Here is a 13574-nt window from a genome sequence, read left to right on the forward strand (position 1 = left end):
AGAATTGAAGAAATTTTTCGAACCGGCTTTCGACAAACTTATTGATTTTGTTGAAGCGAGATGATAATGTTCTTAGAATTCTCCTGAAGAACTTAATTTGTGACTCGACCAACATCCAACATCCACTGCAGCAAATACATATAATGCAGAATTTTTCTATGGCTTTCGAACGTTTACTTCCAGCTGGTGGCGGCATCGGCAGCAACCAATTTCAAGTAGGTTCAGGTAGCTAGGGTAGCGCCGACAAAATGTTTGCTTTTCAAACTATTTGTGAAAGGAATTACATTAGTGTAATAGGTTTTCTTTTTCTTATGAAGTTTTTAGAAGACTTCCTTGTAATCTTTTCTAAGCTGTGACTCTGTTGATTGTTTGGCTTACAACTTAAAATTACAATTTTTATCTGAGCGCGTATTACCGCCGGAGTTATATAAGTTTTCATTAATTTAGACAGAAGTCATATTTCATTGGCCTAGTCCATACTTACCCAAATTCATTTAAAAAAGTGATTTTGAGTGAAAATATAACTGTAAAAAATGTTCCGTTTATCGTAAGTTTCCAAAATAAACCACATCTAGAAGGTTAAGCAAACGTTCTTTATTTTAAATAACGAAAAAGATTCCCAAATGGTACTTTAGAAACAGTATGCTTTCTTTTTTTTCAAATTGAAAGTAATTGCCCTTCCATGTTTTGGGTGCGAATTGAGGGCGATAATTGATTTCAAAGGTCTTTTATTTTGTTTTTTTGACAAAATGATCTGCCTGCACTGATCAGCAAAATTTGCAACAATTCTAAATTCATTGCACTAACCAACGCCCTTAATTAACTGCGTTTTTTTTAAATTTTGCTAAGCAAAGGTCGGATAACTTCTGAATTCAACCTTGGTCTCCACTCCAATTCCACCCAAGAATATTCAGGTGCACGAAGTCAATAGGAACTTTGCCATTCATATGAATCGTTTCTTAAAAAGGTTGACTCCTTTCCTTTCCTTTAATCATTTCTAGTCGTGTTTGAGACATGCGTTCTACATCCAAATACATTAAACCCTTCACACCAGAGCTTGTAATTGTAATTTTATATAGTCTTTTTAATCAATTTTATTTATTTTTCTTCCATTTATAAGGGTGTAACTAAACGGGATCGTTTCCTCGTTAGCGTTCTTATTGCGCTTTTCTTCTTTAAGTTTTGCTTTGCTTTTGATATTTAAAAGAGATTTGGCTTTGATTTTTAATGTTTACCAGAGATTTAGCGGAAAAAGCTATCTAACGCCTTTCAAACTTGATAGATTTACAGAGATTTGGCATTAACAGAAAACTATTCAAAACTATTCAAACTATGAACATGTGATTAATTTCGTATTCTTTTTCACACAAATGAGGTATGATAAAAATTGAAAATTCTGTCGTCTTGTGACTAGGTATCATTTGCCCAAGAAGTAGAACATAATTTGTAGCGTTAGCAAAAATAAAATAGTTATAAACGTTTGAATGCAGTAACTGTTGTTCTTATCCTTCGGGTAATCGAAGAGGAATCTTGAATTATTATTTGTGCACGATTATTAATTGCGATTTTTATCAAAAAGAAAAAAAGTTAATTTCTGCATACACGCTGACTGATGTTTAATGTATTTCAAATTTCCCACGCTTATTAAGGATATGTACTCCGAACCGTAATTTCAAATTTGTTTGCCTTAGCAAACAAAATTTGAAAAACTTTGTGAAACTGCAATGCTCGATATAAAAACGACTGAATACACAAAAATTTATTATGCAAACAAGTTAAACGCTACAAAAAGCGTTTCTTCATGTACGCAAAGCAAGTTTCTAAGTAATAAATAAGATATTTTTTGTATTTTTTCAACTTTTTTCTTTTTTTTTTTTACTTTTTTTCTATAGCTTAAATTTGAGTTAATAAATTAGAGATTCCTATAGACTACGGTCTTTAAGTTAAGTTGATCACATATTTGAAATAAACATTATTATTTTTTGATGTTATTTACCAATATTGATTATTGACACATTTCTTCAAAGTCTTCAATTCTTGACACACCTAACTCTTCCATTCCTGATATATTGAAGTCTTCAAAATCTTCATACAAGTTATCTAAATCTGGTTCCTCTTCGGTCTGGTCCTCCTCTAAAAATTCCTCCAAATTTCTAAGCTCAGCGGCAAATTCATCTTGTTCGGGTTCCCTTAAGAACTCCTCCCAGTTTTGCAGTTCGTCAGCCAATTCATCTTGTTCGGGTTCCTCTAAGAACTCCTCCAAGTTTTCAAGTTCGCCCGCAAATTCATCTTGTTCGGGTTCCCCTAAAATCTCCTCCAAGTCTTCAAGTTCGCCAGCAAATTCATCTTCGGTTTGTCCTAAGAATTCGTTCAAGTTTTCAAGTTCGGCAGCAAATTCATCTTCTTCCTCTTCATGTGTTTGTCGCCCTAGTCTCATAGCTTCAACCCATGCCGAATGCTCTTGTATCGCCTGTTGAGCTTGTTGTGCTTGAAGATCAGACATGGTGGGCGTTGATACGACTATTTGAGGTATATTGGATGTATGCGGCATTACACGCGGTGATCGCAGTAATAAAGGTGCGTCAATAGGGATCTTAGGAAGTATGGGTGGTTCCCGCCTACCCGGGACTTGCAAATAATCCATTTGTGGACATATTTGTGGCTGTTGTTGTGCACCTGGACTTGTTCCTAGGAACTTTTCCATTTCTTGAAACTCAGCATCGTCTACCTCTTGCTCTTGAATTCTACGACTATCACTAAGCATTCGCTCCATTAGTAGAAACGAGTCATCCTCTGCCAGATCGTCTTCGTCATATACAAAGTTTTCTTTTTCGGCTTCTTCCATTTGACCAGTAATTCTCTCCCAAGCCATATGCTGCATTTTCTGAAATTCGGCATCTTCTCTTTCCTTCGCCGCTTGTATGGAGGATGTAGTAGGGCTGGATACGACTACTTTAGGTAATCCGGAAATAGATTCATAAGGAGACTCTTCAATTGGGAACTTTGGAAGCTCGCGTGCTTTCGGTCCACTCGGCACTCGCAAATAGTCTATCTTCGGACATATTTGTGCGGAGCTCTGAACTGCAGCGATAGCAGAACGCGCTTTCGGTGGTTGCATTTTACTTGGTTTAGGTGGTTTAGCGATTCGGCTACCAGTTGGTATTCTTGTTGCGATTTGCGGTACGGACCGCGTTGCTTGTGGCTGAACAGCTGCTTGAGCGTTTGAATATGTTGGCACTTTTGTTTGAGTTCGCGTTAGTACTTTTGCTTGAGGGCGCTCTGTTGCTTTCGGTTGAAGTCGTGTTGGCACTTGCGCTGGTAACCGTCTTGGCGCTTGTGGCTGCGCCCGTGTTGGTATTTCTTGTGGCGGTCGTTTTGACGCTTTTGGCTGTGCCCGTGTTGGTATTTGTTGTGGCGGTCGTTTTGACACTTGTGGCTGTGCCCGTGCTGGCACTTGTTGTGGCGGCCGTTTTGGCACTTGGGGCTGCGCCCGCGTTGGTACTTGTTGGGGCGGCCGTTTTGGTACTTGTGGCTTTGCCCGTGCTGGTACTTGTTGTGGTGGCCGTTTTGCCAAAAGTGACTGCGTACGTGTTGGTACTTGTTGCGGCGGACGCGTTGATGTTTGCGGTTGCTGCCGTGCTCCTGGACGCACCTGCGCTATTCGTGATCTTGTTCGCGCTTCTGCTTGTGCTGGCATTGATGGCAATGATGTTGTTTGGGGTTTTGGTCGTTTTGGCAATTGCCTTGTCGGACGCGGTAGTACTTGTGATTTTGTGGGTTTTCTCGGTATTTCGGCTAATGCCTTTGCTTTTTGTTGTTCTGAGGGTGGCTTGATCTTTTGGCCTGCGCGTTTTGGTTGACGTAACTTTCCAGTTGGCAATGACGGACCGTATACCGGTGGTTGTTCTTCAGGAGTAAGTACTTCAACCAGCGTTTCCATAATTTCAAGTGATCTGGAACTCGCTGACAAGACACTGGGAAATTTCTTAAGAAAAGGTGCCGCGCGACCTTCCGGGAATACTTCTTCTTGTGGAGATAACTGGCGTGGAGGTGACTTACGTACCTGTTCCTCTTCACGAGGCGAAAAAGGTGAAAGTGGGGGAGTATTAAGCTGATCTTGCAGACTCTGAAGTTCCTCTTCTATGCGGCATCGTCGAATGTCTTCTGAAGTCAAGCCAGGTGAAACGCGTGGCGGTGATGGGGAAGCCGCAAGTTGACTTTGCAGTCTTTCAACTTCTAATCTCATACGGTATCGTTGAATTTCTTCTGGGGTAACGGAAGTTGTAATAATTTGTTGAGGTGGAAGAGCAGCAAGCTGATCTTTTATGCTTTCAATATTTTCTTCTATACGTTGCATATTTTCTGGAGTAAGTAAGGAAATGGGTTGTGGAGGGACTTGAGCAGCCGCTTCTGGAGTAAGTAAGGAAATGGGTTCTAATGGTACTTGGGCGGCCGCTTCTGGGCTAAGTAAGGAAATGGGTTGCGAAAGGTCTTCAGCAGCCGCTTCTGGCGGAGAAGAAAACAGTCGACGTTGTAAAAGTTGAATTTCTCTATCAATAGGGTAATGTTGGGCTTCTTCCGGAGTAACGCGCGCTGGCAGTGCACTTGTCCTACCCTCCATTCGCTCATATTCGGCTAACGCTACAGACTCAGGAGATAAAGGTGTCTTTAGTGGGGTGAAGTCTAATCGTCGTCTAGAGGCGGGTGGAGTAGCAATAAGGGACCTCCCGTATCTTTCTCGAATACTTCTTCTAACTCGCCGCCCTTGTGGGGCTTGAATAATTTTTTTGCGCGCAGCTAATATTTCTTGGTTTATACTGGAAACTTCAGCTAAGCATTCATCACTTTCGTACTGTCTTTGTGGCGTCAAATAATCTTCAGGAAGCTCGGGCATTTGAATAAGCTCTATTGGTTCTCCGTATTCACGCGGACTCGATTCATATATATATGGACAAAATTGGTATTCCAATTCCGGTGTCGGTGGTGTTTGCACGGGGCTGTACGTTGCAGCAGCTACCCCTATAGACTGTCTTTCACGTATAGCCTCGAGTCTTTCCAGAACAGGTCGAGAGGGCGTTGCTTCGCCAAAATCTATCTCAACCTGGCCTTGTTGCTCTCGTTGCTCTTGCAATTCACGTAAGTGCCTTAGCCTTTCCTCCCGCTGCTGTTGATTGATCCGATACTGCATCAATGTTTGCTCACGCCCCCCAATTACTTCAGGGATCTTTATCTGGGGAGACGGGCGAGACGGTCTGCCAGCTGTTAATGCTGCTGCTCTAGCCATAAGCTGCTCGTATGTGGGCGAACCACGCGGTGGAGTAGGCGGTCTCGGCGGAGTAGCTGGCTTTGCTGGAGGTGGGGTGGGGCTTCTTGGTTTTATTCCAGCTAGCTTACGTGCTCGCATAACGGCATCTACGTATTCCTTTGGCAGGGGTGCAGCCCCTGGTGCTTTTCTCGAAGGGCCTGGGACACCTCGTTTTGGCGGGACACCGTCTTTTCGCGAAGGTGGGCCTCCTTTCCTCGGAGGTGGACCTCCTTTTCTCGGAGGTGGGCCCCCTTTTTTCGGAGGCGGGGCGCCTTTTTTTGGCGCCAGATCACTTTTCTTGGATGGCGGACACACCTTTTTCGATGGCGGTGGTCCGCGCGGCTTAGCTACCCCTCTCCTTACTGGTGGCGGTCCGCCCGGTCTTCTGGAAATTGGAACTCTGCCTTTCGGTTCAGGTTGCTTAGAATGTTCTGCAACCTTTTTGGCTGTTTGCTGTTGTTGGAGTTTTTGGATCGCTTGAGCTCTCCTCACGAAAGCTGCCCTATCCTTTGGGTCTTTTGGCGGAGGAGGAACTACAACAGGCGGCGTAGGAACTTTTCGTGGTGGACATACCAAAGCTGGTTGTGGACATATAGCAGCTTGGGTTTCTGGCTGCGGCGCTACAGCAGCAGACCTCCGGGGGCTTGGCGTCCGCGCTCTAGTGGGAGTTGTTTCGAAAAGTCTAGGTAAAGATATGTCTGGCGATCTTATCGGGGAGGCTGTTCTTGGTGGAGTAATCTCAAACATTGGTGCTTCATATCCAAGCAAATCCTCATCAGGCAAATTTACAGGAAAATCAATTTGTGGCGGCGAAATTCGCGGACGTGCCTCAGCAGCAGCAGCAGCTGCTGCTCGCTGGGTTCGAACTTGTTCTTGTATTCTACTTATAATTCTAGACGGTGACTGAACTGGTGTTTGAGGAGATCCATGTATAATTTCGCAAACTTCTTGCAGGAGACTCGGTTCTTCTACTCCTTCAAGTTCGTCTGCTTCGTCAATTTCTATTGCGAATTCCGGTCGTTCCTCTGGGAGGGGCTCCAAGGGAATTGCTCTGTAATGAACCTCCACTTCTTGAGTCTCAACTGGACTCGCAGGGCAAGGCTGAGGCGTAGCAGGCTCTTGCTCTCTTCTCTCAAGGAGTTTTTTATACCTCGCTGAAGGTGGCAAATCTAATGAGCTTTTAGGTAGGAGTCCAGGTGTTCGGGCACGTAGTACTCTATACCTGTCAGCAGCAGTAGGAGTTAAGCGTGGAGGAGGGAGTACCTGTCCTTCCCCAGGTGGGCAAGGCAGGGGTAGCCAATTTTTCAATGCATGTAAATATGCTTTAGTTTCTGCTGTAACAGAAACGGACGGAACTTCACCGCCATGTCTTTCTCTCAAACCTTGCAACCTTGCCATTATAGTGGTGTAACTCAGAGGAAGTGGTGGTGGCGGTGGCAAGGCCGCAATTCTGGCAGCTTCAGCAGCAGCGGCGGCTTCTTCAGCTTCTTTCCTTTTAGCTATTTCCTCAGCTTCTTTTCGTTTAGCAGCTTCCCTTGGCGAAACTTTTGCTGGAGGTGGCAACTTTGCTGCCCTTTTTTTGGGTATTATCATTCGTTTTCGTTTCAATTCTTTTCTAGGTCTCGTTGCTTGCGGAGGGGCTGTCCATTTAGAGATAGGAACTCGCTTTTTTGGTTTTTTTGCTTCCTCTGCGGCAGCAGCAGCTGCCGCCGCCGCTACCGCCGCCGCTGCAGCTGCGGCTGCTTCTGCTTCTGCTTTAGCTTTGGCTTCCTCCTGGGCTTTAAACTCCATTATTTTGCGTGCACGTCGACATATAGCTTTATAATCTGTGGGATCTTTAGGAGGCGGTGGTATTACGATGGGGCCGGGTGGAGAGGAAAGTCGACGTCTGTAGTCTGGTGTTGGTGGTAAAGGAGGTGTAGGGGGTGGCGGAGTTGGCGCAAATATTTCAGCCAATGACACGTCTAGAGAACGCACTGGAGAAACTTGTCTAGGTGGCGTTTTCGGCGATGATCTTGGTGGTGTTTGAGCTATTAGTGGACAGATCAACTCTACCAACTGTTCTTCAGGAATACCTTCAGGTATTGGCAACGCACGTGGTGGCGTTTCTATTTCAACGAGTCGACCAATGGGAGGTTCGGGACGTCCTTCAGGTCTAAGGCCTTCTCTAACTTCCATGCGGATTTTTTCAATAATTTCTGCCGGTCTTGGTCTCTCTTCAATCTGATCCATGCTGACGTCTGCAAAATCTGGTTCTTCAGTAGCGAATACGTCTTCGCTGAAAGTAGGATCTTGAGCAGATATTTCTTTGTTTTGGTTTATTTGGCAGGTAACGTTACCGTAAAGATCTGAGGTTGTCGTTACTTGAGTAACAACCTGTTGCACCTCACCGTGACGAATTTGACACGTTTCAATTACTTGTTCTACTATCTTATTATCGCCAAGTTCCGTTACCTGTGTGGTTTGCTTTTGTGCTGTTGTGGGAGTGGGTGATGACATTCTTATAGGACTATATTCGATTGGCTGTTGTTCTACGGGACTGGGTGGGGCTTCTGGAGTCATTGGGACATTGCGCCTTTCTAGTATTCTTCTATATCGTTCATGGGCACTAGGTTGCACTTCTGATGTTGGAGGGCATACACCACGTACATCAATTTGCTCTCCTTCAGGTGGGAGCGGAGGCCCTTGGTCCTGCAAACCTAATTCTCCAAGTTGCGCCACTACCTCTGGCATGGATGACATGTCGATTTGTTGTTGATAACCAGGGAATTCGGGAACTCTACCTTGGTACACAACATCTTCCATTGCTAAAAATTCTTGTAGACTAATTTCGGATTTTTTCGCAACAGCTCCTTCTTCACCTTCCTCAATTTCTTCATAATCAGCTGCCGCTTCTATCCGAGTGACGACAGCGCCTACCCTTTGAGGCGATGGAGGGCAGGAAGGCGGCATGGAAGCTTTAATTGCTTCTAAAATACCAAGAATGCTAGGTGAAACCTGTAATGGCTTTCGCCTTTTGCGCCGAGGGCCCACTTTCGTTCTTAAACGAGACATTCTTTCGTGTATCTTTTCATACTCCGGTAATGCCGCAAAACGTGCAGCCTCTGCTTCGGCAGCTTCTCGTTTTGCTCTTTTAACTGCTTCGGCTGCTTCTCGGTTTGCTTTTCGCACTGCGATTATATGATCGAGTTCTCTTAAAGTCAGGTTCGGTCTTTTCTTCCTTAATTCTCTTAGCTCTCTTGCCCTAGCTATTTGCTCAAGATATCCTGGAGGAAATGGTGGTGGTTCATCGTATTCTCCTTCCACAGGAGGTGGAGGTGTTTTATATCCCTTTTTTCTCATCACGATCTTTTTTCTTTTCGCTTTAGGTTTGGGTTTCTCTACCCATCTGGATATAGGGACTCTGGTCTTCTTCTTAGGTTTTGGGGGAGGCGCACGTGCGGCTTCAGCCATTTCTCGTTCTTTCAGTTTTTGAATTGCTACTGCCCTAGCAACGAATGCTCTGTAGTCTTTCGGGTCTTTAGGGGGTGGTGGAATTATAATCGGTGAAGGACGTTGTGGTTGCGAAGGAGCTTGGGCTGGTGGGCACACTTCAGCCGGTGCAGGCAGTGCCGATGGTGGAGACCTCGCCCTAGCAGGACTGAGTATTCTTTGAGGGGGTGTTGGTAGGCGTGGTTCTTCAAAGATCGTTATTAAGGATATATCAAGCATGTCTTGGCTAACTACAGGTGACGCGGTTGGTATTTCTTCCTCAGAGACTGCGCTTACGTCGAGTAAATCTTCTTCTGGCAAATCTTCAGGAATGGGCCGCATAGGTGGAGTTGCAACAGGACTTCGCCGGACCACTTGCTCTGTTAGCATTTGTTCAACTTGTGCACGAATTCTTCGTATAATAGCCTCCGGTTTAGGTGGTGGTGTTATTGGGACGTCTAGGGGTACATCGGGCATATCTGGCACTTCTTCGTATTCTAAGTCATCAAAAGGCAAATCCTCCAAGTCTGCAAGTTGCCTGGCAACATGGGTAGGAGGCGCTTCTATGTCAACAAGGGTCTGATCTATGGGTTGATCTTCTACAGCTTCCGCAAGTGGTGTCTGTGCTGGCTGTTCAGTTGGACTAGTTAGAGTAATTGCGCTATAGGACACGTCTACGCTAATGGATGGCTCCACACTCGTTTCAGATGTTGTGGCTGAAGCGGACACATGCATTTGTCTTATTCTTCTAAATCGGTCTATTGGTCCAGTGGCTTCATCCAGCATTAACATTGCTGACGCTTCAACATCTTCTGAGGGATAAGCAAACTCCTCAACTTCTTCTTGATAATGCTTAACTAGCCATTCTGGATAACTTGAATATCGAGGTTGAAATGATGGAACGCTTGGTTCTACCATACCGGCGGCTTGTTCTTCTTCCTCCGAAGTTGCCTCTATCGACGCTTCTTCTTCGGCAACGCCTAATACCGCTGCCGCACGTATTTGTCTTTCAAGTGCTTCAAATTCATCTAATTCGTCTTCGCCTTCGAAACTATCTTCTCTCTCTTCTTCTTCACGTAAGACATCCAAAACGTCTAAGGGCCTAGATCGCTTTTTACGAGCAATTGCAAAAACTCTTGGAAATTTTTTGTGAAAAGGGCTTTCTCCAGGTGGTTTCCGACGACTAACTCTGTGTCTAGAGGTTGGTCTCCATTTAGGAGGAGCCTCCAAATCCTGTTGTAATTTCTGCATACGTTTTTGCATGTCGTATGTTTCTTGTTCTTCTCGCTGCCTACGCTCTTCACTGGGCAATATTATGCGACCGCGTGCTTTTCGCCGAGCTACTATTGGTCGCGCGCGAGGAGTTTCTTCAGGTCGCTCAGGTAAAGGACCTTGGACTGGAGATTTTCGGGTGTGAGATGCTTCGCGTTGTGGAGAAGTTGCCCTTTGGGTTGGAGCAACAGCTGGTGGGCAAGGCTCCGATGGCATAAGTTCTTTAATTGCGCTTATGGCAGCGATAATATCGAGAGGTACTTTTCTACGCCTTCTTCTTGGGGCCTTTCTTACACGCTCCATTCTCTCTTTTATCTTTTCATATTCAGGTAGCGCAGCAAATCGTGCGGCTTCTGCTTCGGCGGCTTCTCTTTGCGCTCTTTGAGCTGCGATTATTTTATCAGCTTCCTTTAGACTAAGATCCGGCCTTTTTCTCCGTAGCTGTTGAAGAGCTCTCGCTCTAACTACTGCTTCACAATGTCCTGGAGGGAATGGTGGTGGCTCGTCATATTCTCCTTCCACAGGAGGTGGAGGTGTTTTATAACCTTTTTTTCTCATCACGATCTTTTTTCTTTTCGCTTTAGGTTTGGGTTTCTCAACCCATTTGGATATAGGGACTCTGGTCTTCTTCTTAGGTTTTGGGGGAGGCGCTCGTGCGGCTTCAGCCATTTCTCGTTCTTTCAATTTTTGAATTGCCACCGCCCTAGCAACAAATGCTCTGTAGTCTTTTGGATCCTTAGGTGGCGGTGGAATTACAATGGGAGATGGGACTTGTGAATCTGGAAGAACTTCACGTTGTGCTGGCGGCGCCTGCACTGGCGCTCGCGGTGGTGATCGTGCTCTAACAGGAGATGGTGGCCTTCGAGGGGGAGTAGGCTGCGGCTCAACGAAAATTTTTGGTAAGGACGTATCCAATAGAGGTTGTCTTGCTGCAGGTGGCTCCCGTTCGGTTGGACTTAACTCAACATCAGGAGAACTTACATCAAGGAGATCTTCTTCAGGCAAATCTTCTAATATTTGCATTGGTTCTTGTGGGCGCGCTGGACTTATTCGAGAAACTTCAACCGGCTCGATCGCTGATGATATTGCTATATTAAGTTTCTCTTGAACTTTTGACCTTATTAGTTCAATTAATTCAGACGGTGTTGGCACGGACGTATCTAATGGTGGCTGAATATTTGAAGTATCAAGGAAGTCAGGTTCTTCGATAGCCTCCAAATCTTCCATTACAGTCTCTTTGTCTGTGGAACATGTACCCTCTTCCACATGGCATGTCGTGTTCCCGAACTCATCAATTTTAGTGGTAATTTTTGTAGACGTCGAATGAACATCGCCATTCTGCACTGTTGATGTTTCTATAACAGTTTGTTTTGTAAGTTCTTCCCCTCCATAAGTGCCAACTTGTTTGGTAACCCTTTCCGTTCTAATTTCTTCCGTTTTTGGGCTTTCTAGTCGAACGGGAGAAAATTCAAGTGGTGCTTCAGGTTCCATTTCAGGGCACACTTGATCCAACTGCCGTGCTGCTGCTTGCTCTCTAGCATACTGCAATCTTCTCATACGCTCTTGAGCTCTAAGAGGTGAAAATTCAATAAATTCTTCCTCACGAGGTTCTTGACTTATGCGACCCTGTGTTGGAGAGACCATCCGAGGGGATGGTGGGCAAGATTGTGACGCCGCGGATTCTTTAAGTGCGCTTATAGCGGCAATAACATCGAGTGGTACTTTCCTACGTCTTTTTCGTGGAGCCTTCCTTACACGTTCCATTCTTTCTTTTATCTTTTCATGCTCGGGTAATGCCGCAAAACGCGCAGCTTCTGCTTCGGCTGCTTCCCTTCGCACCCTTTGAGCTGCAATTATTTTATCAGCTTCTTTTACACTAAGGCCCGGCCTTTTTCTCCGTAACTGTTGTAGAGCTCTCGCTCTAGCTACTGCTTCATAATGTCCCGGAGGGAATGGTGGCGGCTCGTCGTATTCTCCTTCTACAGGAGGGGGTGGTGTCTTATAACCCTTCTTTCTCATCAAAACTTTCTTTCTTTTCATTTGTGGTTTAGGCTTCTCCACCCACCTGGAAATAGGTATCCTGCCCTTTTTCTTAGGTTTCGGTGGAGGTGGTAGTAAACCAGCTGCAGCCAATTGCCTTTCTTTTAGTTTTTGAATCGCTTGTGCTCTTGCTACGAAAGCCTTCCTATCCTTTGGATCCTTAGGAGGAGGGGGTATCTTTATTGGAGTTTCTTTCTTTGGCTTTGGAGGCGATTTAGGCTTTGATGGCTGTACTTGGACCTGTTCCATAACCGGGCAAACCGGCTCTTCCACTGTTTCCGGCTCAACAGCTGCCGGTATACTGAACATATTTGGAAGCGACGAATCAAGGCTAATGCATTGCGGTTGATCTTCTTCTTCGATTTCTTCAATTCTAGGAGATTTCCCAAATATATTTTTAACTTTATCAACTACAGTTTCAACAACAGAAGCTAAAAAACTTCGCTTTGGAGTTTCTTCGACAGGTTCACAGATTGGTTCTTCTTCATCCGTTGTTTCTACGGGGCACATGGATAAGTCGGCAATTTCTGGTGAAGTTACGTCTTCTAGTCCTTCTTCATCGATTGATATATTTTCTTCATAGTAGCTTGGCACAGAAATATCAGTTATTTGTAAACCCTCATCAAAGCCAGCTCCAACCAGTGCTGACGAAATATAGCGTGCGCCAAATTCAACATCCAGAGCATTGGCTTCCCATAAAGGCTCTTCACGTTCTGCAGGGCATTCCGGTTCTTCGGCCACATCAGCTGCTTCACCAGATTCTTCAGGAATGAGCCATTCTTCTTCGTCCAGTTCTTCTATTTCATATTCTCCGAACCCGGCGCCAACCAAGGCTTCGTCAGAGAACGCAAATTCTGAAACATCCTTTATATCGAATTCTGGACATGCGATATCTTGGAAAAAAGCATCATCCAAATACTCGATTTCGCGAGGTTGCAACTGCGGAGGAGTCTTCATTTGCGCCAATTCCCAGTCTGCTACGGCTTGCAGCCTCTGTAATTCCTCTGCCAAAGCCGGAGGGGTGCATTCTTCATCTTCCAATTCAACATCTGTTGCTGCTGCTCCGATCGCTGCCGCTGCTGCGGCTTCAGCCATTTGCTCTTGCCTAAATTTGTAGTCAGCATATTTTAAAACAGGATGCATCTCATACACTGGACTTTCACTCGCTATTTCTCCAGATAAACCTTGATCTAACGCTAATGCCTCCATCATTGCTAATTCCTCCACTCCTATCGCTTCCACAGTTGCTCCTTCCATCTGCGCTAACGGAGAAACAGGACATTCTTGCGACGGAGTTGCTGGCACACCGTACATACCCAGTTGCCGAATTTGTTCCACTAATTCTGGCATATACGGCATTTCTAATTGAGTTATATATTCAGGAGCTACAAATTTTTCGTCTCCATATACGGCTTCTTCCAACGCCAAAAACTCATCTATACCTTCTTCTGCAGGCTCTGGAGGAAGGTCATCCGCAGAAATATCC

Source organism: Glossina fuscipes, unplaced genomic scaffold, assembly GCF_014805625.2.
Source record: "Glossina fuscipes isolate IAEA_lab_2018 unplaced genomic scaffold, Yale_Gfus_2 3, whole genome shotgun sequence".
Lineage (NCBI taxonomy): Eukaryota > Metazoa > Arthropoda > Insecta > Diptera > Glossinidae > Glossina > Glossina fuscipes.